Source organism: Myxocyprinus asiaticus, chromosome 8 (genome assembly GCF_019703515.2).
Source record: "Myxocyprinus asiaticus isolate MX2 ecotype Aquarium Trade chromosome 8, UBuf_Myxa_2, whole genome shotgun sequence".
NCBI classification, from domain to species: Eukaryota; Metazoa; Chordata; class Actinopteri; order Cypriniformes; family Catostomidae; genus Myxocyprinus; species Myxocyprinus asiaticus.
The window spans coordinates 7,090,205-7,104,544 of NC_059351.1; the positions used below are offsets into that span (position 1 = coordinate 7,090,205).

The following is a 14,340-nucleotide window of genomic DNA, read 5'->3' on the forward strand; positions in this document are numbered from 1 at the left end:
AGAAAAACAAATGTGGAAAAACTGTAAACAGTGTTATAGCTGGACTATGTATGTTCCCCTCTTTCCAGACGCTTGAGACTGAGATGAGCTGTCTGGAAGCGGCCGCTTATAAAGCGCTCACCCTGAGGACTCGCGCATTCATGGCCCTAAATTATTCCATGGGATTAAGTGCAAGCTTTTGGTTAATGTGTGCACTTAGGATCAGTTAAAGAAATAGTAAAACCTGAAGCTGTGGGCTAGCGGGGGGCAGACCTACTTTGTTAATCCACGTGGCCTATCTAAAGCCACGTAATGAGTTGTCGAATATTATTTGCATAGTAAGAGCCCACGCTGGAGACGTGAACCGGGATGGCCACATGAGCCTCGCGAGCGCAGCGCGCGCAATGAAAACAAAGCCCCCTGAGCAAGGCGTCGCTTTCTGTTCCACGTCGCGTTCCTCACACGATCGCTTGTTTATGGGTCCCAGCAAGCGATCTTAACTTCCATCCCAAGCCCGTCTCAGGTTTAAAGCCTGTCTACTGTTATTATAGTAATTAAGTAAGCACATAATAGGCTGTTCCGCCGAGTTCAGGGGAGACCTTTTGGAGACGGAGTACCCCCGTTTGTTCGCGGCGTTTCTCACACGACTTGGTGACACGTCCATCTTTCATGGGCCGGGTTTTTGTTTACATTCTCTAGTTTTGTTAAGGGCCTCGGCAGGTGTGGGGACCCAGCCTGGCACACGAGCGGCCCCTCCGTCCATGTTAGAGACTCCAGCCGTCTTTGGCACACGAGGGTTACCCACCGCTGGATCCCCTTCACAGGGGCTCGATTTGTATCCTATTATCCTATAAGAAAATGTCTATTGAGCGGAATGAATAGTTTCATTGGCCTAAATTTTAATAATGCAGTGAAAGAAAAGAAAAGGAGAAATAAAGAATGCAGCTGGTCCTGACGCGCATTATTCTCCGTCACCTGCGCTTGGAGACCCCTATTCATTTGCCTAATTTCGGTCAACTTAACAAACTTTGGGAGAAATTATTCTGGTATTGTTGTGAAGGGTGAAGCTTTCTGATCGAATTAACAGCATGTTTTGATCCGGTAAATGTCTTTAGAAAGAAAGAAACAATCGCGTATAGAGGGGTCTGGGTAACGCGCCAAGTGGCGACGCCAAAGCGCAATTCATGCCACAGGAGACTTTTGTACCCGCACATTGCTAAAGTTTGTGCCCAACAAAGGGCATTATTTTATACTTGAATACATTTCATACAACAATTGGCTGTTTTCATCAAACATATTTTCACAGCAAGGTTAACAACAGGTTTATTGTGTTCACTCAGCCTCAGACTTCATGCGCCAAAACGCCTGGCTCTTCTGCTTTTTTCATTGGGAACGTTTTAATCCTGAAGGTTGGCCGTCGGTATGAGATCATGTGTGCATCGTGGAGTGAAAAATCAAAGATGTAAGGACTTTTTCCTTTTAAAGAAGTAAAGCTCTTTGGAGATCCAAAGCAATATAGAGTTTTTTAAACAGCGCGCAAGAAGAAAAGCATCAGTGAAGTAGACTAAAGCATAAAATCCCATTACTTTTATTGTTGAATTTATCACAAGATTTTGTGCAAACGGTCCTTGGAGCCGACACAACAAACCTTATTGACATTTTTTTTTTTTTTTTTTTTTTTTTTTTCAAGTTTCTCAAGTTTCGTAATGTGACTATTTTTTTTAACGTGCGTGTAAAGAAAAAGCAATAAGTCAAGATAATTTTCTCCGATCACAATGTAATTTAATTGTCCAATATTACATTAAACAACACACACTACAAAAAGATTATTGTATTTTAACATCTTAAAAATGATTATGAGATGAGCGTGTGTGCTGCAGTCATGTTTGTGTGCTAGAAAACGGGTATAAAGATTTATTTAAAGGAACATTTAGAAAATCTAGAAAACATTCACCAAAGCATTTTTGTACGCATCCCAAATTGAGTGCTTTTTTTTTTTTTTTTGACTTTTTTCAATATTGAAAATTAAGACTGTATACAATTATGTTTCGAGGTCTCAAACACCTCACAACTGAATGTGTTTACAAAATCCTGACGCATTTTCTTACGAATAGACCATTGCGTAAAATATTACGGGGCATTAACGAATTCACGTTAAAAAAAAAAATATTATTATTATTTTATTTTTTTTTTCATTTATTTTTTATTTTTTATTTGTTTTATTAAACGTGATATCAGGATACACCAGTTATGTAAATCATTATCACTATTTATTTGCTATCTATATTATTTTCTATGGACTCTCTGACACTCAAATTATATATATATATATATATATATATATATATATATATATATATATATATATATATATATATATATATATATATAATATTTATATTATATAAATATAAATATTATATATATATAGTTTTTGTTTTTTATTATAAAGTGTGTTGCTGCTTCTACGGGTCTATATAAATGCTTTTTGGGGGTTTATTTCGAAAGTTATCGTTATATTTCTTCATCTAAATATATTTATGACAATCTTATGGTATTTCAAATCATTTAATGTGAACCTTATAATACCACCATCAAAATGTAAACACTTTTTTTCATAATACTTTTCACTTAATTACTGATATGAAAAGATCTGTTTCATTGCTGTGCCACAGAACAGTTTAAAGCTGTCCAAACATGGTTCTGTATGGGGATCACGGTCTTAAAGAGAGGCTACCTGAAAGCTGAACTCTGTCTGTAAGGATCTATCCATGTGAAAGAGAATTAGGAGAGCGCAGTCATGCATGTCACCCTGATTACAGCAGTACAGTTCGCCTTATATCCCAAACTTAAGACTTTTTCACAGACAGACTAACCAGTCTGGGGCTTTCCTTTTGGACAGGAGGGGATGCTTTCACTTGTGCGAAAGGTTGCCAAGGCAAAGCTTTTTTATTGGTGATTTAATAAGTCCTACCTATTACCCTGTGCTACTATCTTCCCCTGTTTCAATTCTTTTTCTGGGTATTATGCAACTCAAACACCTCTTTTTTTATTTCTTAGGTGTTTTTATAATTTATAATTATTTATTAATATGATTCATTTATTCTGTAAGATATTTAGCTATAAATACTGATGACCTTCCCAGGACATGATTATATAATTAATAATTAATAATTAATACAAATCGTCCAACGAGGCGTTTTGCCAAACACATACGTCGGTTGTATGAGTTTATTCCTAAATTCAAAGCGCCCTCATGTGGATATTTTAATAAAACTTTCACATCATCTGACTGAAGAGGTTTTAAAAGAAGCCTAGTTTGGATTTATTGCTAATGTGCAACTTGGAAATTACTGTGTAAAAGTATTACTATTTTACTTGTTGCAGACAAGTAGGCCTAACGTTTATTAATATTTTGTATTTAATTGTTATTGTTTATTTATTTATTTATTGTAGCTGCAGTGCATCTGCAATTAAATCCCATTTGAATTCTATGCACATAGTAGTACACTTGGGTCATGTACTGTGCACATATGCGAGATTTGAAATTCCTACGTTGATGGGAAAAAATGTTGATCCTCCGGACGATGAGTTGTCATGTGAAAGGCGGTGACCCGTGGTGACCTCAGGCCAGAGACACACACAATCCTTTAGCTTCGCGCGCCACCGTGAGTCTCCTCTGCATCACTTCACACGAGACATTCAGCATTATTCATGCATCACAATAGAGCATCCTTTATACCCAAATGTTTAAAAAATCTAAATATGAAAAAATCTCAATCAAATATAAAAGTTTTGTTCACGGCATGTAGTATAGTGGTGAAACTGAAGTGCCCTATGCTTTTTGTTCAGTAATAGCTTTGTCAATAAACATAAATAAACACACATCAGTGAATAATAAACCCCATGATCTGCTGGCTTTTACTCACAACATGTTGAGTAGAGTAGAAGAGATGCTACTTTATTGTCGTAACTAAAACTAACGTCTTATGCACATTGAAAGGGGAAAAAAATGCAGATGTTAGATATGTGAAATAAAAAAAATGTTTGTTTTTTTAAAGTGTAAAACTAAATCAAAGGCACAAACTGTTAGGTAACCCGTTGGTCTTTTGTACAAACTAATTTGGAGGTTTAGCATTTGGCTAATAACTAACTAACTAACTAACTAACTAAATGGTAACACTTTCCATAGTGCATTGTAAAGTTATTACACATGCATTATAATGCATTAGTTATGTATCACAAAATACCTCATAATATGATATAACTTCTCATAAATAATTGTAAGCACAAATATAATACATTATAATACTTACCTATTCATAGTTTTGAGTATAATGCATATATATATATATATATATATATATATATATATATATATATATATATATATATATATATATATATATATATATAATTCATTATAACTTCTGCAGAAAAAATTTAATGTTGATTGTGTCATGATGCATTATATATATATATATATATGTATATTCAGTACTGTGCAAAAGTTTTAGACACTTGTGAGAAATGTTGCATAGTGAGGATGTCTTCAAAAATAATGGCATAAATAGTTTTCATTTCTCACTTAATGTCATACAAAGTCCAGTAAACATAAAAAAAGCTAAATCAATATTCGGTGTGACCACCTTTGCCTTTAAAACAGCGCCAATTCTCCTAGATACACCTGGACACAGTTTTTCTTGGTTGTTGGCAGATAGGATGTTTCAAGCTTCTTAGAGGATTCACCACAGTTCTTCTATCTATTTAGGCTGTCTCAATTGCTTATGTCTCTTTATGTATTCTTAGACTGACATGATGTTCAGTGGGGGGCTTTGTGGGTGCCATGACATCTGTTGCAGGGCTCCCTGTTCTTCTATTGTAATCTTTTCTATTTGCAAAAGTAATGTTTGAGAGTCTAACATTTATATTTCCTATTGACACACTAAAGCTGAAGATATAAATAACCATCTTAAGACAAATGCTTTTGTGAAACATCTTATGTGCCTAAGAATTTTGCACAGTACTGTATATATATATATATATATATATACTTTTGTAAACAAAACCAACAGGTTACCCAACAGTTTCAGCCTTTTATTTATTGGTAACACTTTTTATTAAGCCCATATTTAATGCATTGTAAATGGAATATAAATGCATTATACTGCATTCATAATGTCTCATAATACACCTTATAAAGTGTTATAGCTTCCCATAAATAACTGTAACTTATACATTAGAATACTTAACCTATTCATAGTTGTACTTTAAAGAGTATAATGCATTATAACACAATCAATATCCATTTTTTTCAGCAGAAGTAATTAAGTAAAAAAGTGATGCCCTGCAAAAGCAGCCTAGTGCAAACAGTCATAAGGCTTTATGACCATGGTACTCAACTGGCGGCCCGCAAACCATATTTTTGTGGTCCGCGTGATGTTGTCATCACATACAGTTATTGAATGTGTTTGAATTTTGAGGTGTCAATATTCTGGATCCTTTACGGTAATTATCAATTTTGATAAAACGGCAAACGGAAACAAATAATGAATTCAACAACAAATCCGCGAATATAAATCTCATTATAAGCCACTTGAGTGCTGCATCAGTCTGCGCGCGTTGATAGAAACAGTTTGTGCGCGCTCTCAGTCACTTTAAACATGCGCGCACGTCTCTTCTACACCAGCGTGCCACTACCACAGCGCGAGTCAACGAGTGTTGTGTGACAAATGAGCTCAACAGAGATATATGCACGTCGAGAACAGTAATAACAGGGAAGGTTTATCCTGCAATAACGTTGATACATCTTCTCCCAAATGCTTAATTATTATTTATTTATTTACTTTACTTACCTAAAAAGAACGCTGAAAAGATCTCTGAAAAGAGGGTTTGCCTAATAGATAATGATGGCTCTTCAATGAGAACATATCTTATGGGTGTATATTGCTTTTGTCACTTTATTTAAAGCATTCTTAATATATAACACAATTATATATATATATATATATATATATACACCCATAAGGTATGTTCTCATTGAAGAGACACATATATATATATATATATATATATATATATATATATATATATATATATATATATATATATATATATATATATATTACCGCAAGGCTACTTTAAATAGATAAATAAATACATTAACAAATCACAGAATCAAAGTGTTAGGTAAACTTTTAATATCTTGTACAAAATTATTATGTTATACCTTTTAGGCTACCTTAAAATGTAAAAAAAATAAATAAACCCATCGCAGTGTTTTTTTTTTTTTTTTGGGGGGGGGGGGGGGGACCACTTTTGCATACATTTTGTTACATTTTTATTACATTATTAGTGCTATGCGGTCATCACTTCAGAATCCCAATGTGTTTATCAACATCACAACTGTGTGTATGCAAACGTTCTTTAAAGAAATAACCAATGGAAATCATTCTTTCAATTCATATGCGTCCAAATATGCGACGGCTACTCTGATTGGTCGATCGACCAGTTTCCTAACTGAAGACAGCGTGGAGCGCCATATCCGTCTCTAAATAAGAGCTGTGCGGACGCAACAGACAAGCCACTCAGGTTTGTACAATTCTCATTTAATCTTAGCTCAAATTGACAGACTATTGTCGGAGAAAGTAACTGATTGAAGTGAATAACGGTTTTCAAACGTTTCCTCAACTTCCGAATTGTGCATTTTAATAAATGTAACGCAGAAGAAAAAAAAAGACTCGTGCATGCTCATTTTAACGCTTAATTTAATGCATTGATAATGGACGCGTCTTTAGACAGCTTGTGAATGTATCGCTAAGCAGTGCTTTACTGTGAAAGCACGAGTACAGGAAAGAGCGCTTCTCAACACCTTTACTTTATTCTCTTATGCAAACTGGCAGGGATGGCTGAAATTGAGCGGAGGATCAGGATGTAAAGCCAGGAGACAAAGGGAGGGGCGGAGATGGAGCGTGTTTGGAGACGCTTTTCAGCGCGCTGCGCGTCTGAGCACACAACACGCTATTGTTAGTTAATTAGCTAACAGAGAACGGAATCGGATAGGGAGACAATGCAGCCCTTGTCCATGGCATGTCGTGGCATCACGACTTGTCGTTTAACCTCCGATTTGCTTGTCCAAAATCACGTCTCTGACACCCCTTGGCGATCACAAATCAGATGGCATCCCACTCTTACCAATTTACTCTATTTGGATAAAACAGGGGTAACTTGAAATGTTTCATGAGCTAACATGATTTAAATGCATTTCATGCTAAATTAGTGTGTTGACTATTAATGGTTCAAAGAAAAAGGCATCTAAATAGAGCACAGTTGTGCAACAGGTAGAGGTTGTGTTATGCAGACCTCTTAACACAGATAATTTGGCCTCATTTGATTGATGTAGTGGTGTAAATGGACTTATTTTTGTAGCTTTACCATCTCAGATGAAGAGTATTCATGTAATTTGCTTGTAATGCACATGTTTAGCATTAGGGTTCAAATGGATTTCTTATTCAAAAAGCCTAGATGACAATACTTGCAAAGGGCGTCTAATCGGTTTTACATCAGACATCTTATAAAACAATCTTTATCAATCTTGTGGTAAGAGATGCTTTTCTCACAGCCTGTCTGCAAATGCATCACTATCCTCATCACGGCAGTTAAATTCCTCTATTTTAATGAAATTTTAAGTTCTAAGTTAAGATCTTTAAAACAGCAGAGGTACCAATTTTAAGTCACAGAGATGCAGAGTATCAGCAGCAGACACGCTCAGAAGATCAGAATGTTTGGAATTTTGGCGGTCTGAGGTTACGTGGTTTTCCTTTCCTTCTGTTTTTCTCCTCTTAGCGCAGACAGTTCGTTCTGCATCTTCTGGTTTTAAGGTTAAGTCTTTTTAGCAGAGATGGATAGATTTGAGGTTTCATGGCACTTAAAACGTAAGTCTCCACTTATTCTTGTTCGTTGTATTCTTAGTTTCCATAAATTCTGTGTTTGTTGACAATAGACTGTTTTGCAAGGAATGGTAACAATAGTTGCCACATGTATTTAGGTAAAAGGTAAGCAAGTGGTGAACAGTCCACAAAGGATTGTAGCCCCAGCCCAAATTAACACCTGTTCCGGTTACAAATGAAAAAGTTGTTCTCAGTCTCATTGCTTAAAAAAATAAATAAATATATATATATATATATATATATATATATATATATATATATATATATATATATAGACCAATCAGTTGTCTCTGTCAGATTTTTCACCCAATAACAAACAAAATAGCTTGCCAGTAAGCCTGTCTCACAATTCAGGTCTTAATATCCATTTCTTGTGTAAGCCTTTTTTTCCCTACCAAGAGCAAAACCGCCCTATGGCCTCTTACAAAAAGTGACTTGTATTATGTGCTGCTCTGCTTTTCAACATGCTATAGAATGCATTTGGCGTGGTTCAGCTTCTAGAATAGAGAGTGAAAGAATGGCCAAGCCTTTTATGCAGGACATAATCTAGCAATGAAAAGATATGAAAGATAAAAGAAACTTGGTATAATGAAATCAAGAGTAGGAATTCTATCATTTGAAATACTAAACCGCGCAATGAGGAAGTAGAATAACGCTAAGCTACAAAAACTGTGCATGCACAAATAAAGGTGCAGGCTCGCACATTCTGTGCACTTTTGTTATAATAAGATAGATATTAAACTCGATAATGTTACGGTTTCTTGTAAAATAGGCTTATTCATGCAGTGGTGTACAATACTAACACTTTCAAAACTGGTCTATACTGATGCTACTGACAGTTCTAAATCATATGGGTCTTTTGGGTTTAACGTCAACCTGAAATACATACTTATCCATTTTTCTGGTATTTTTGTGAACGATTTACTGTATTATTGCAACAATCTGTTTGTCTCTGTAAATTGTTTTCTGAAAGTATGTTCCTTTGCTCATTTTCCTTCACCTTGTCTCTAAAATGAATAGTTCACCCAAAAATGAAAATTCTCTCATCATTTACTCACGCTCATGCCATTCCAGATGTGTATTGACTTTCTTTCTTCAGCAGAACACAAACAAAGATTTTTAAAATAATATCTCGGCTCTGTAGGTCCATACAATGCAATTGAATGGTGGCCAGAACTTTGAAACTCCAAAAAGCACATAAATGTAGCATAAAAGTAATCCATACGACTCCAGTGGTTACATCCATGTCTTCAGAAGCAATCTAATAGGTGTTAGTGAGAAACAGATCAATATTTAAGTCCTTTTTTTTTTTTTTTTTTTTTTTTTTACTATAAAACTCCACTTTTAATTTTTAGTTCCACATTCTTCTTCTTTCATTTTTTGGCAATGTGCATTCTTCATGCATATCGCCACCTACTGATGGAGCAAGTCATAGGTGGAGATTAGTTGTAAAAAATTACTTAAATATTGATCTGCTTCTCACCTACACCTGTCTTTTCACTTCTGAAGACACTGATTTAACCACTGGAGTCATATGGATTACATTTATGCTGCTTTTATGTGATTTTTGGTGTGTCCAAATTTTGGCACCCATTCACTTGTGTTTTATGGACCGACAGAGCTGAGATATTCTAAAAATCTTCATTTGTTTTCTGCAGAAGAAAGAAGATCATACACATCTGGGATGGCATGAGGGTGAGTAAATGATGAGAGAATTTTTGCGTGAACTATCCCTTTAATGTGTGTGTTTGTGTGTGTGTTGATGTTTTTGTGGCAGGGTTACTATCGGGCAGTTGCCTTTGTCTCTCTTTTATTGCCTCTTCCTTTAACACCCAAACAGATCTGTCTCTGTTCTCCAATGAATCAGGTTAAAAGCTGAGAGAGAGACGTGTTTGTGAGGAGCAGATGTAGTACTACATTTAAAAAATAGTATCACAATATTTACATTATTTACCATAAGATATTTATTTGCCTTGTTTCATATATCATGCACTCATATAATAGACATATCATCTATTTTTTTTTTTTAATAGACCATAGGCTTTAGTTATGTCAAAGCCATGAACCATGATTTGCTACTTGCAAGCTGATGGCACATGCTGGTATTGAATGGCATTCTTATTTCTGAGAGGATTTGTGTAGTGTGTAGTGCAAGTGGAGTCATCCATTTTTTTGCCTCTGTTTTCCCGTAAAAGACAGACTAGGCTAAATTTTAATTTGATTAAAATGACTGCAGATCTCTTGTATAGTACACCTCTTGGACACCAGTGCCCGGCAATTACTGTATATGTATATACTCTTGTCAGTAGCTCAGTCTATGTATAGATCAGCCTAATTTAGTTCTCTACTCAGGGAGCCCATTAATAGTTGATCAGCTGACAGACCATAAGAATAGGGAGAATATTTAGCACAAGATATTTCTCATCACAGTAAAAAAAAAAAAAAAAAAAAAATCATAAAAAAATGTGAATGTGAGTGTTAATGTGCTGCTGAAGGAGTTATGGAGGTTTCAGTGTTATAAGATATACAATCACTCAATTTAACTATGCATTACTGTATGATGCTGATACTACCAACAAAATTTCTATTTCGACTTCTCAGAAATGTAAAAAAATAAACAACAACAAAAAACAGCTGTTAGCTGTTGTAAATTTTAGGATTTCTAGCAGCACCCTATGAAATACATTTTATATTTTTCCAAATTTTGTTTTATTTTTTACCCGCTTCCGTGTTTTCCGTTTCTTTTTTCCTGAATTCAGAGTTTTAAAGATTAATAACATTTTATCATCAAAAAACGTTTCACGTTTGTGGCCTTAAGATAATTTTTGTGTGTAGACTTAAGTGTAGTTTTTAAGAAAGTTCCTGTTTCCTATTGAAAGGGGAAGTTGGGGCTGCAGGACATATAGAAAGGCATGTCTTTTTATTTTAAATAGCCTATAATTTGCAGAAACTACAATAGAAATTGTTTTATTGAGACTTCAAAATGTACTGTTTTGGTCCATCTGGTTGATTTTGTGTGCTGCCGTGTCTTTTGGGGGCAGTTGGACATGCCTTAATGGTTAAACAAACTGCGCATGGTGTTAATTCCCTAATGTTATGCCTGTAAACAAGAGATTAAAGGTTAGATTAGAAGGTTTAAAGAAACCAAGCTGACAATCACAGTATGCCTTTGCTGAATCTGAGATTGTGTATTGAACTTCCTGGAACAGTCCTGGCTGACATCTAGCTATTTTAAAGGGGGTAAGAACCCTTCTTATGCTTTTGACAATAAGTGAACTTGCAGTTCAGGTTGGGTTTATGCAAATGCTCACTTGACACTGTAAACCTGAAAGTTTTAGGTGAGATCTTCACCTCTGTGTGTTCAAGAGCAGAGAAAGCTCAAACTACACAATGATCACTCTAAGACTTTATAAATATTACAGTTTCATTTTTTTTATTATTGCATGATTTTCTGTAAAGCTGCTTTGAAACGATGTGTGTTGTGAAAAGCACTATTCAAATAAAAATGACTTGACTACTTAAATATACAGTACATGCGTTTAACTGGGAAACATTTTGGCTCTCATGTGGATGTGATGTGTGTCATGAGTATGGTATCCTGAGTGCAGTTTGTCATACAGAACAGCTGTTTGCTCGGCCTCCTGTCTCTCTCTATCTCTTCCACTGACTTTCATTTATATGACGTAATGCATAAAAAAGCTTTAGCAGCCTCCAAAACTATAAATCTCCCCTTTATCCTGCCACAAGCTCATGCAGTTGTTGAGCCACTGTTGTTGTGTTACGCTGGTCGGGATGCTCAAACAGACAGAGCAATCTTTTGCAACTTGGTCTCATTGAAAGAACATTACGCTATATACATTTTTGCAAACTGACTTTCACGTGCAGCTTTCTACATTTCGCTGCAGTTTTCTGGTGAAATGAACACTAGAGGTGCTACATCAACTGTGTTTTATTCATTGTAACACAAATCACAAGTACAATTGCTGATTATGACTTTATAAACACTAATTTTTCGCTCTATTATTCCAACCCCGCTATGTTATCAAAAGACTTTTATTTGAACCCATTATTTGAAAAATGACACATTTTAACACTTACACTATATTGCCAAAAGTATTCGCTCACCCATCCAGATAATTGAATTCAGGTGTGCCAATCATTTCCATGGCCACAGGTGTATAAAATGAAGCACCTAGGCATGCAGACTGCTTCTACAAACATTTGTGAAAGAATGGGCCGCTCTCAGGAGCTCAGTGAATTCCAGCATGGTACTGTGATAGGATGCCACCTGTGCAACAAGTCCAGTCGTGAAATTTCCTCGCTACTAAATATTCCACAGTCAACTGTCAGTGGTATTATAACAAAGTGGAAGCGATTGGGAATGACAGCAACTCAGCCACGAAGTGGTAGGCCACGTAAAATGACAGAGCGGGGTCAGCGGATGCTGAGGCACATAGTGCGCAGAGGTCGCCAACTTTCTGCAGAGTCAATCGCTACAGACCTCCAAATTTCATGTGGCCTTCAGATTAGCTCAAGAACAGTGCGTAAAGAGCTTCATGGAATGGGTTTCCATGGCCGAGCAGCTGCATCCAAGCCATACATCACCAAGTGCAATGCAAAGCGTCGGATACAGTGGTGTAAAGCACGCTGCCACTGGACTCTAGAGCAGTGGAGACGCGTTCTCTGGAGTGATGAATCATGCTTCTCCATCTGGCAATCTGATGGACGAGTCTGGGTTTGGCAGTTGCCAGGAGAACGGTACTTGTCTGACTGCATTGTGCCAACTGTGAAGTTTGGTGGAGGGGTGATTATGGTGTGGGGTTGTTTTTCAGGAGCTGGGCTTGGCCCCTTAGTTCCAGTGAAAGGAACTCTGAATGCTTCAGCATACCAAGAGATTTTGGACAATTCCATGCTCCCAATTTTGTGCGAGCAGTTTGGGGATGGCCCCTTCCTGTTCCAACATGACTGCGGACCAGTGCACAAAGCAAGGTCCATAAAGACATGGATGAGCGAGTTTGGTGTGGAAGAACTTGACTGGCCTGCACAGAGTCCTGACCTCAACCCGATAAAGCACCTTTGGGATGAATTAGAGCGAAGACTGCGAGCCAGGCCTTCTCGTCCAACATCAGTGTCTGACCTCACAAATGCGCTTCTGGAAGAATGGTCAAAAATTCCCATAAACACACTCCTAAACCTTGTGGAAAGCCTTCCCAGAAGAGTTGAAGCTGTTATAGCTGCTAAGGGTGGGCCGACGTCATATTAAACCCTATGGATTAAGAATGGGATGTCACTTAAGTTCATATGCGTCTAAAGGCAGATGAGCGAATACTTTTGGCAATATAGTGTATATTACAGACCCACCTACATATACACACTTATTCCAGTATGAATAGCTTGTTTGGTAGCTCACCTGATAGTGTTGGACTTTTGACTCGTCAACCATGGTTTGAGTCCAGCCGAAGACGCATGAACGTGAAAGTGCCATAAAAGTGACACGAAATTAGGTGGTTGCTTAGAAAATGTGCTTTTCATTTCAAATTGCCATTTTAGGTTAGGGTTAGGTGTTGGTTTAGGGTAAGGATGTCTGTTTTGTTCAGCTCTCTTTTATCTTTTAGGACACTATTGGTTAGGTTTAGGGTAAAGTTTTATGTTAGGGAGGTACGTTTTACTCATTAAAACCTTCTAAAATTCACCTTAAAAACCATGTCTGATTATGACACAATTTCACTCGGTTTTGGCTCCCCCCACTGGACATTTCACTTGGAAACTGCAGCCAAACGTGTAAAGAAGCATGTAATTTCAGTTTTGTAAAAATGTTGAAATACTCACATAAATTTTATGAGATCTGGCTGATCTTTTGAAAGTGCTGAAACGATTGCACTTGAAATGTAACTTGGAACTCTGTTTAAAGGTGCACTCAGTAACTTTTGTCTTTGTGTCATCTTGGACTTACACTGACACCTAGTGGCTTGGATGCAGCATCATTCAGAATCAATAGTTTTCAATTTCAGATGCAATTGTAGAAACTTAGTTTTCACAGTCATCCATGATTACTTTAACCAATGAGTGAAAGTGTCAAATAACAGGATGGTTACTGAGATTAAGCGGGTAGTATTCAGCTGGTCATGTGATTCTAAAATGGCAGCCCCCATGTGCAGATCCTCTCCATGTAGCATAAAAGAGCTTTTATAAGGATACTGATTTGACTGGAGTCTTCATTTTAATGTGAGTGGTCATGATTTCCTACATATATTGCAAAATTACAATTCTTGTCTTTAGGAGTTTTTTAATTGACTTTTTTAATGAGGAAAATGAGTTTTGTGAGCAATGCGATAAAAGTTTCCCATGAGTTCTACGGTGGAGTTAATTTCTATCTCTGTCTCACTCTTTCCTTTCTGTCTTTCTCTCAGTG

General features: G+C 36.5%; 1 protein-coding gene across 1 annotated transcript in view; it reads left to right on the top strand.

Annotated features, from left to right (window-relative positions):
- Positions 1 to 6,526: 6,526 nt before the first annotated feature.
- The window catches only part of LOC127444696 (long-chain-fatty-acid--CoA ligase 1-like), a 37,281-nt gene continuing 29,467 nt past the window's right edge, over positions 6,527 to 14,340 (top strand). Inside the window, exon 1 of the mRNA XM_051704237.1 lies at positions 6,527 to 6,570. The gene's annotated coding sequence lies outside the window, so the exon portion shown is untranslated. The remainder of the gene's footprint in view (positions 6,571 to 14,340) is intronic.